General features: G+C 43.8%; 1 protein-coding gene and 1 long non-coding RNA gene across 4 annotated transcripts in view; one reads left to right on the top strand and one right to left on the bottom strand.

Annotated features, from left to right (window-relative positions):
* The window catches only part of LOC135898431 (cell adhesion molecule 3-like), a 449,844-nt gene that overhangs the window by 59,526 nt on the left and 380,708 nt on the right, over positions 1 to 9,610 (bottom strand). The window lies entirely within an intron of this gene.
* Positions 2,785 to 9,610, top strand: part of LOC135898351 (uncharacterized) — a 7,209-nt gene continuing 383 nt past the window's right edge. Inside the window, exons 1-3 of the long non-coding RNA XR_010563312.2 lie at positions 2,785 to 3,008; positions 5,602 to 5,684; positions 6,296 to 6,515. This is a non-coding gene — a long non-coding RNA (uncharacterized lncRNA). The remainder of the gene's footprint in view (positions 3,009 to 5,601; positions 5,685 to 6,295; positions 6,516 to 9,610) is intronic.

The following is a 9,610-nucleotide window of genomic DNA, read 5'->3' on the forward strand; positions in this document are numbered from 1 at the left end:
TACGAGGCCAGCCAGCCGCCTGCGAACCTGGTCCCGTACGGCAGCGACAGACGCCGCCGAAAAGTCGAGTTTCGCGGTGCCGCCCGCTGTAAAGCACTGACCTCCCATGCGGGCACCCGCTTTCTTCCCGTCGTCTATCAGCCTCGACTAATCCAGCGTGCTTCTAAAAGAAAAGAAGTCGTGCAAGACAATACAGGTCGCAAGAGCGCGGACGCATTGAACGCGCAGAGAACGCTGTATATGGCACAAGAGGAGACCTGCTTCCGATAACCTTTCTTTTTTTCTTGCAGGACAAACCTTGACCTTTTGTTTGTTTTCATTTTTAGCGCAGCTGCTTAACTTCGGAAATAAATGGAAAAAGATTAACCTAGAAGGAGTGCGAGGATGAATAGCCCCTCGGGCGTTCTCTGTGAGGTGTGGTTTCGACCTAATATATAAGCTGCGACTCTCTAGGGAGGGGCGAACCGTGAGTGACGATATTCTCGCAGCGCCGCGGGCCGGAACTTCATGGAGAGGGTTATGAGGCCCCCAATTTAAGCCCTGTCGTATGTGGGCGATAGATTGTCCTCCCTCTCAGCCTGTTCATCCGCGGGAAACGCCTTCCTGCGCGAGTCAGATATTTATGGGCGCTGCGCGCGTTATGCCGGTCTTGCCGATCCGAAAGCCTGCCCATGCGCCGTGGCTCCCATCGACGCCGCGCACCCCTTGCCGGCCTTCTTCGGTCTTCGGTTATCTCGCTGTCTCTCTCTATCTTCTTTTATCGACATTTCTTTGTTCCTGTGCCCCGAGTTTTCCGATCAGCGAGAGATACAGTGGGATGCATGCTATATACCCTTACAAAAATGGCTCTTGAATTTCCATTGTTGATCTGTTGTACTATCATTGATTCCATAGAAACTCCACAAAATTACAACATTCATTGAGCCAGCACCATGGTTGTTCAATAAAATTTTTATTGACAACTACACAGTAATTTTTTATTGATGAAATAATGTTCAAATTCCATTGTGTAATGCCAACAACTGGACCGAGTTAAACAGGCGACATACAATTTACACGAAACAATAACCATTAGTTTAGGTTCCTTAGTTAATTAGCTTCTTAGTTCCTTAGTTCAGGCTACAACATGAAATGGCGTAATTAAGCTGGCCAGAGCTTCAACCAATTATTAAAAAATTTGTTGCACAGGCAGTTGTACGTTCAAGTGCAGAAGAAAGGCCACTGCAAGATAATGTACTAATGCATTATTAATGCAAAATAATGCTGTATTGAGCCGCTGCAGCGCCAAATGCACAATCTCCGGATAGGTTCAAATTATTTTAATCACTGCGGATATTGCAATGTGCGCTATAACTGCAATGGGAGACCTGAAAAAGATTGAGTGTAGGTGATGCAGTGTAAAGCTTGAACATTGTACTACCAAGGAGAGAAGAGGTTCATCCCACTGGGCAGCGTACAGGGTACTTTTTTTTTGCTGCACCAAATTTTTAAAATTGCAAAATATAAATCGCGGTAATGTTATGTTTACCATACGAGTGTACAGATTGGCGGCCTCTAGATGCAGAACAATTGCCGCACTTGCGTGCGTAATTAGCAAAGTTACGCTAATTAACTTTCTAATTATGAGCAATAGGTGGCTACCGAAAATGAGTACTTTGGTGCCCCTGCTCGACACTACCTATCCCAATGATCAAATTTTGAATAGTGGATTTTATGTGGGAGCTTCGCGAACAATTAGTTCCCCTTGGCAGGCTCCTTGAAATCGAAACTGGCTGGACAAAGAGCGCCTTTGTCGTCGGCGTAGCTTCATGTCTTCCTCAATGCATGCAGAAGCATCCAGAATACTGAGAGGTAACCGGTTTTTGAACTTTTGTTTTGTTGAACTATCGGTACGTCGATGTACGGATCCTACTGGACCTTACCAAAATTTATATCACGTGGCATCACAAGCTACCACAACAATACAGAGCCTGCGGAAAGGCGACCTCGCGTAAATTTACACTATTACATTACGGCAAAATATGCAACAAAATTCAGTGTAAGCGCGCCCACACGTCGATTGGCAGAGGTCACGCGACCAACTAAAATGATGATGATGATGATAATTATCAGCACCAAAAACTTTTGAAACAGGGCGGAGACAAATAGTCTCCTAGTCTGCTTGATTTATTCAAGTTTTACATCTATATATAGCGACCGAGACGCGACTCATACAGACTCATGTTCGCATCAGCAAGCGCGACCTGCCCGTCGTCAGAAGAAAACATTTGTCGATTGATGCCGTTCACTTCTCGCGCCATCGTTGCCGCGTAACGTAACCTTCAGCGCATTGGTTAAGCAGCACAGCTTTGCCACTGCATTCGCGCGGCTGAAACAACGAGCACTTAGGGAATGAGCCAAACCATTGGTGAATCACCACCATTTGCAACTAATCGCTTCGTGACAACTTGATGGATTTGTAGCCTTCGAGATCAGAACGATGTGTCGTCACGGAGGAAATCTCGGAGGTTATGCTTCAACATTGCCATTGATACTAAATCATTGTTTCAACGCAGACAATTGCTATTTGCGTAGCAACATAATTTATTTTATTACACTTTGTGTATAACTGACAGCTTTGCAAAGAAATTATAGAAGTTCTTCCTGAACAAAATATTTTTGAAAGTTTTTTTTTTTTTACCAAACTTAGCGAAATATACGAAAGTTAACAAGCAACATTGAAATTTTTTTTTTTTGCGTGTTTGCTTGTTTGGCAGTTGTGTTCGCAGTTGTTTTCGTCGCCATTTTGCTTTCTTTCGTGGTCTCCGTGTGCGCGTTGTGTGGGTCGTGAGCTGTAAGCATGCTTGTGTGTTGTGATCTGCTGTTGCGCGACAAGAGACATTTTTGCCAAGAGCGTCGGAGACGAAAAGCTGAATGTACCCGTCCGTCCACTGGCTGACGCGGAGGTATGCCACCGACTGGGCTGCGTGGAAGCGTGCATGAAGAATGGAGCGCCGGCTGACCCGACGGTAAGTACGTTTCTTGTATTGTGTGTATAACTGATCGGCAACGTTCTGACTGGTGTCGTAGAAGTCGCGGGGCGCTTTTTTTGTTGCTGGATGTACGTCGGGCTGACTTGCGCCTGTGGCGCTGGTGCTGTGTCAGTCAACCACTCCGAGCTGTATGTCTGATTCACGCGTGGTGCACGGCATCGGTGTTTCAAAACATTTCGTGCCGGGCCGGTCCCGGGTGCATGTGTAGCGTGTTGCATGCTCCTTCGGTCCATCGAGCGCCAAGGTGGGGTCACGTCGTCTGTTTAAGCTGTGTATTTAGCAGCCTGGCCTATTCGTCTGTACTACACGGTAGCCAAGTTTATCGCGAACTGAAATGCACGGAACCACTTAAAACAAGGGCGCCTGTTCCTGTTGTTGTCATGCTCGTCCCCACCCGTTGCGGTAGCTTTTCACCCGCCGTGGTTGCTCAGTGGCTATGGTGTTGGGCTGCTGAGCACGAGGTCGCGGGATCGAATCCCGGCTACGGCGGCCGCATTTCGATGGGGGCGAAATGCGAAAACACCCGTGTGCTTAGATTTAGGTGCACGTTAAAGAACCCCAGGTGGTCAAAATTTCCGGAGTCCTCCACTACGGCGTGCCTCATAATCAGAAAGTGGTTTTGGCACGTAAAACCCCAAATATTATTATTATTATTGCGGTAGCTTAGTGTTGCGCCACTGACCTTGACGCCGCAGGTGCAACTCCGGCTGCGGCAGCCGGATTTAGATGGAGCGAAATGCAAAAAACGCTCGTGCTTGGATATGGGTGCTTGTTAAAGATTCAAATTTAATTCAGTCGTACGCTGCGACGTGCCTTGTAATGAGATCGTGGCTTTGGATAGTAAAATCACAAAATTTGAATGGTTAACTTGCATGACCCTGTTTCAAGTATTACCGTTGCAGCAGGACCCATGCCACAGCCGTTTATGTGAACATCAAATTGGCGGACCGTCTTTTCCTTGTATTGTCATCAAATAATCATGCAGAAATGTCGTGGGCAATATCGTGAGATGTGTAATAAACGCGGATCGTCCTATACAACAGGCTGGTTGATCATTCGCGAATCGAATGCCACCGTGTTGTAACGTAGAAAAAGAATGCCTAAAGCGCATTTGATTGACGCCACCAGTTTCTCTCCCAGCCCTGGGTATCTTTTTCATGTTGCAAAAGTATTTCTACGAAATTATTTGTGTACTCTGGATATGTTAAAGAACAAGATTTTACTCAAAGCTGTAGTGTATCACAGAAAAAGACTTGTTAATCCGGAGTTACTATAAATATAGTCAATCTTCTTTCTTTTCTGGCAAAAAAAAAAAGAAAGAAGATTATGAAAGCATGCAAGCCTCTGAATACGTGAGAAAAGATGCAACCTTTAGACCAAATCTGGGATATTTTTTCCATCGGAGGACTGACCCAAATTCCTACTTTTATGTTCACACAGAAAAGTGCCTTGTCATAAAGATGTCGTAATATCAGACACTTTCTTTTGAAATTTCCTCTTAAACGCCCTGTGAAAAACTGTTGGTAAAAGAATTTGGTTCTCGCTATTTCAGTATTCCTAAAACATATGCAGTGAACAATAAAAATATTCAACTAATTCATTCAGTCACACAAATAAAATACATTGCTAACACAGCAGCTGGTAGCAAGAAACACTTGGTTACGTAAGCATCAAGCACTTATATACATTTTTTTATTATTGATGGCATTTCACTGTGTAGCCGTTATGTAATACTGCATTTATAAAATACTTCAAATAGTGGCATCCACAGCATCTGGAGAAGAGTGCAGGGCACATTGTGTCTGATGCTATTGCAAACTTGCATGACACATCAAAAGCAGGCAACAATCTTACACCATCTGGTTAATGCTTTCTGTGAATATAAAAAAGGATCTTTAAGGCCCTTCCCTGCATGTGCGAATCTACTTTGCCACACTGAATAAACAGTGCTAACATAACAAGAACCAGTTGAACATGCCCTTCCACATCAAAAGCTCCTGTGTACGTGCCCTGTAATATTTATGGAAGTATAGGTGTCGAGGCCCTCTAGTCGGTTTATGTAAGGAACTCCATGACTCGAGACAAAAAGCACACTGCAGCAGTGTTTGGGTCTGATAGTATTCAATCCGTACTAGAATTTCTGAGGAATAGTGAATACTGAAGCATCTTTAAAGAAACTAAAATGTATTGATCGTACTGATTTTTCCCTTTTGCTGCTTGAAAGAAATACCCATTAATTTTTTGTATTAATTTTGTGGATAAACATGCCTATTCTTAAATTCAAAACTATCTGTGCAGCATGTGTGAAAACCTGCAACACTTTAACGGAAGGCTTTTCGCTTCACTCGACTATCACGAAGTGTCATGCACCCGACTCATGTTAAATGCCAGGCTCGCCAAATCACGCATCAGTGACTGATGCACAAAAAGAACCAAAGTGTCGCAAAATTCATTATTAAGTGTGACATATTTCGCTGCATAAAGAAGTAGCATTTGGTGCTTTATCGCTGAAATGGTTGAAGTACATATTACTTTTATTCAGTGGTTGTATTGCTTTCTCATTATGCAGAAGCTGGCGAGAGAGTGAAGAGGCTACGAAAAATCCTCAACATCGAGAACAAGCCAGAAGAACCAGTAATTGCTTGCACAGAGGTACGCTTATTGTGTGCTGCCAGTTGTTCTCCCTTCTTTCTTTTACTTTCTTTTTTGGCAATATAGTGCATTTGAAGTGATTCCGTGAACAAAGCAAGATTAAATCAGTGTTTCCCAACTTCTGGCCCCTGGAATCACTTCAGATAGCGAAAGGGATCTGTATGGATCACTTAAAGATTTGCAGTTGATCTTGCAATGTATGACTATGACTAAAATTTATATCTGGCCAGCATAGTGGCAGGTAGCAAGCCGTTGCAGGAAAGTTACTGGTGCTGTATGGTATTTAGAAATCATTAACAATGATCGTGTACGAGATCACACTCACTGACGACAGCTTGTGTATCTGTGGGCAACCAGCCGGCAACTACTAAGTCCACCTCTGAACAACTTATATTTGTTCGCACACGTGCACATGTGCTGCAGTGTCAGTAACTGCAAGTAACTGTCAAAGAAATGCCTCTGCAATGCAAACCATGCAACGATGCTGCAAGACACTTGTTTTTCTTCTGCTGTCATTTATGGCTTGTCCATTTGATGATACATTGTTCACCTTTATGCTCTGTGTGATCAAAAGTGAGCTTTTAAAGTGTCGCTTAATTTTCTGTGTACAGGTTGACATTGGTGGCGGGACGCTGATAAGAACATCCTCGATCAGCTGAGCCAGGCCTGTGACATTATCAGTGGCCGTGGAAAATTCGTCAGGGCACTTTTGCACCACGCCTTTACTGATGGTGGGCTCCACGGCAAGCCACTGTTTGTGCGCAAGAGCTGCCTACGTGGCCAGACGGTTCAGGTGGAGGCCCTCGACACCGTATGCGTGGAGACCGATAGGTGTGTACGCTATTTTAGTAGTCATTTAGTCTTAAATAATGAAATCAGAACATGCATATAAGTTGAAGAAAGGCTATTTATAGAAACTGTACTGTTAGCAACTGGATAAAGTATAGTAAGTGTTCCTAATATTTCATGTAAAAAAAACAAATAGTTCCCTTCTTTCATTATTTGCATTATGGCCACGAAGTTATGCACAAATTTTAGAGGCCCGATAAAAGAAATGATTGGTCGAGCTATGGATTGATCACAGCTGCTTAAAAGATACTGATGGGCTAGTTGGTGAGCCATCATATTGAAGCAGCACACTTGCATCTGACACATACGCATCACATAGAAAGGACATACGCAGGCGCTGGACTGCACATTCTGCATTATTGTTTAAGAACGACCCGTCTTTTGTAGTGCCACTTGAGAAGCACACATGCTCTGATGGCAGTGAGGTGTGACAAGAGCGAGGGTAAAACACAAATATAGGTGACATTTTCGGATTCCCACTCTGAATAATCAAAGTCTAAATAGCGGCAGGCCTTTTCAGAGAATGATACCAAGGGGCAACTGATAGACCTATCTTTCCATTTGTCAGTTTCTGTAGCTATGTTTGTTGTGTTTCCTGCGCAAAACTTCCGTATCTTTCAGGACGGGTTTGCAGCCCCAATCCCTGCAATGAAAGGCTAAATGACATGTATCTTTAGCTGTGCAGTGATAAATGTGTTCATTTAACCTTGTATATTCAAGCACCTGCATGTCTGCCAAGTGTATGCCTTGTTACAGGACTATAAAACACTCCGTCTGCACAATTGACGTAGGGCTTTCGATGGTTGATTACACAGGGACTTGGTCTTTTTTTTGTGCCATTCACCTTTTTGCACAGGCTCGACAACTGCACAGGTGCGGAAAACACTACATAAACGCCGGCCCTTTGACCTATCTTTTGCAGATTGTGGGAAATTTGTGTGTACATAAGGTACGACTGCGTTGCCTTGACAGTCCTTGTGACTGCGAGTGGATCCGCTCACTTTTTTGTGTTTAGTTACCTGAAACATATCAAGAGCTTCGATGGATACCTAGAGCTCCTGAGGCAGGTTACCTTGTTTGTGAAGCTGGTTTCACATTTGTGATGGCATGATTTTTGCAGTGCGTTAAGAAAGCAAGGGTGGATGATGATGATGAAGCAACATTTGCTGGGCCCGAAATAAATCGGTGGTGCACGCAGGCACCAGACGGGGTGGTTCCCTAGTTACGGGACCCATATGTTTCCAGCAGCTCCTGGCCCCTGTCCGTCAGTGCGAGCTGAATCGGTAGGGCGGGGCTGGATAACAAGGTCTCCCATCGCTCAAGGGGTTGGGGATTGGGGGTGTTGGTGGCAATTGCCCTCTTCACAAGCTTTGAATGTGCCGATTGGTAGGGAAGGACAGATTTGTTGTTCCTTGGTTCATAAGACCAACATACACACCAATGCAGTGTTTTATAAATGCCTCAGGTCATTGTTACTAACACATAAGCTACCTATCAGCGGTTTTATTAGGTTTTTAGACCTTGGTGCATATGTATCCTCCGATCAAATCTGTTGGTCTTATGAGCCAAAGAGCAACAAAGCTGTCTTTCCCTACCACTCGGCCCATTCAAAGCTTGTGAAAAGGGTGACTGTCCGCTCTTGCTTTCTTATGTCATCACAAATGTGAAACAAGCTTAACAAACCAGGTAACCTGCCTCAAGAGCTCTGGGTGTTCATCGAAGCTCTTGATATCAGTTGCAGAATGCTTACTAAAGAAGACAGAAATAGTGAGCAGATCCACGCACAGACACAAGGCATTACAAGCTGGTCATGCCTTATGTACACACAATATCCCAAATCTGCTAAAGATAGGTCGCAGGGCTTGCATTGATGTGGTGTTTTGCGCGCCTCTGTGATTGTCGAGCGTATGCAAAAAGGTGAATGGCGCAAAAAAGGAACAAGTGCCTGTGCAATCAATCACTGAAAGCCCTATGTGAATTGTTCAGAGAGAGTGGTTTATAAGATCCCTCTGTCCTGTAACAAGGTATACATTGGGCAGACGGGCAGGTCCTTGAATATGAGGCTAACTGAGCACAATTATCACTACATGGCTAAAGATTCAGATCATTTAGAGTTTCATTGCAAGGATTGTGGCTGCAAACCATATTGAAAGATACGGAAGTTGTGCGCAGAGAACATAAAAAACAAACGGGAAATTCTTGAAGCAATAGAAATTGACAAATGGAAAGATAGGTGTATCAGTTGCCCCTCGGTATCATTCTCTGAAGAAGCACGCTGTTATCTTGGACTTTGGTTTTTCATAGAGTGGAAATCCAAAAATTTCATCTTTATTTGTGTCTTTTATGCATTTTATTCTGGCTCTCGCCATACCACACTGCCGTCAGGGCATGTACGCTTCACAAGAGACACTACAGAAAATGGGTCTTTGAGCAATAAAGCAGTAGTTGCAGTTTGGCGCCTGTGTACGCCCTTTCTAAGTGTACGTGCCAGATGTAAGTGTGCTGCTTCAAGATCATAGCTGGCCAGATAGCACACATATATTCCTAGGTTGATTTCTGCACCAGCTATTTGTGATGGCACATTTTAATATATGCTCGGCGATTTTCTATGTGCTAGCTATCTTGTAGCTTTGTTTCTTTACTAAGAAAAGCCTGCACTATTTTTCAGGACTTCTTGGGTTAACTTAGCGCTTATTGTTATTATAAAGTGTCAAATATATATGTTGCATGAAAGGTTCACTCTAGCAGGAACTTGGTGAATGCAGAGAGGAAGAGCCCCACACATTCGTGTGACAGGCACGTTGAGCATGGAGCTAATTTAGTTCATTTGCCGCATGTCTGACCACCACTGCTGTGATGTGTAACCAGCAGGCTGCACCTACTTTAAGAATGCTGAATGTTTTCTCTTAAACCAATTAAAGTGTGACAGAAAGTAGTGAATTCCAGTTGCAATGTTTTCATATGCTATGTTCAAGCTTTTCATTGCCATAGTGACCATCAGATAATTTAAAGCATGATGCTATGTGTAATAACATTTAATCAACGATAAAACAAAAATATTGCAGGATTTTTCAGGC

This window comes from Dermacentor albipictus, chromosome 4 (assembly GCF_038994185.2).
Source record: "Dermacentor albipictus isolate Rhodes 1998 colony chromosome 4, USDA_Dalb.pri_finalv2, whole genome shotgun sequence".
In the NCBI taxonomy this organism is placed as follows: Eukaryota; Metazoa; Arthropoda; class Arachnida; order Ixodida; family Ixodidae; genus Dermacentor; species Dermacentor albipictus.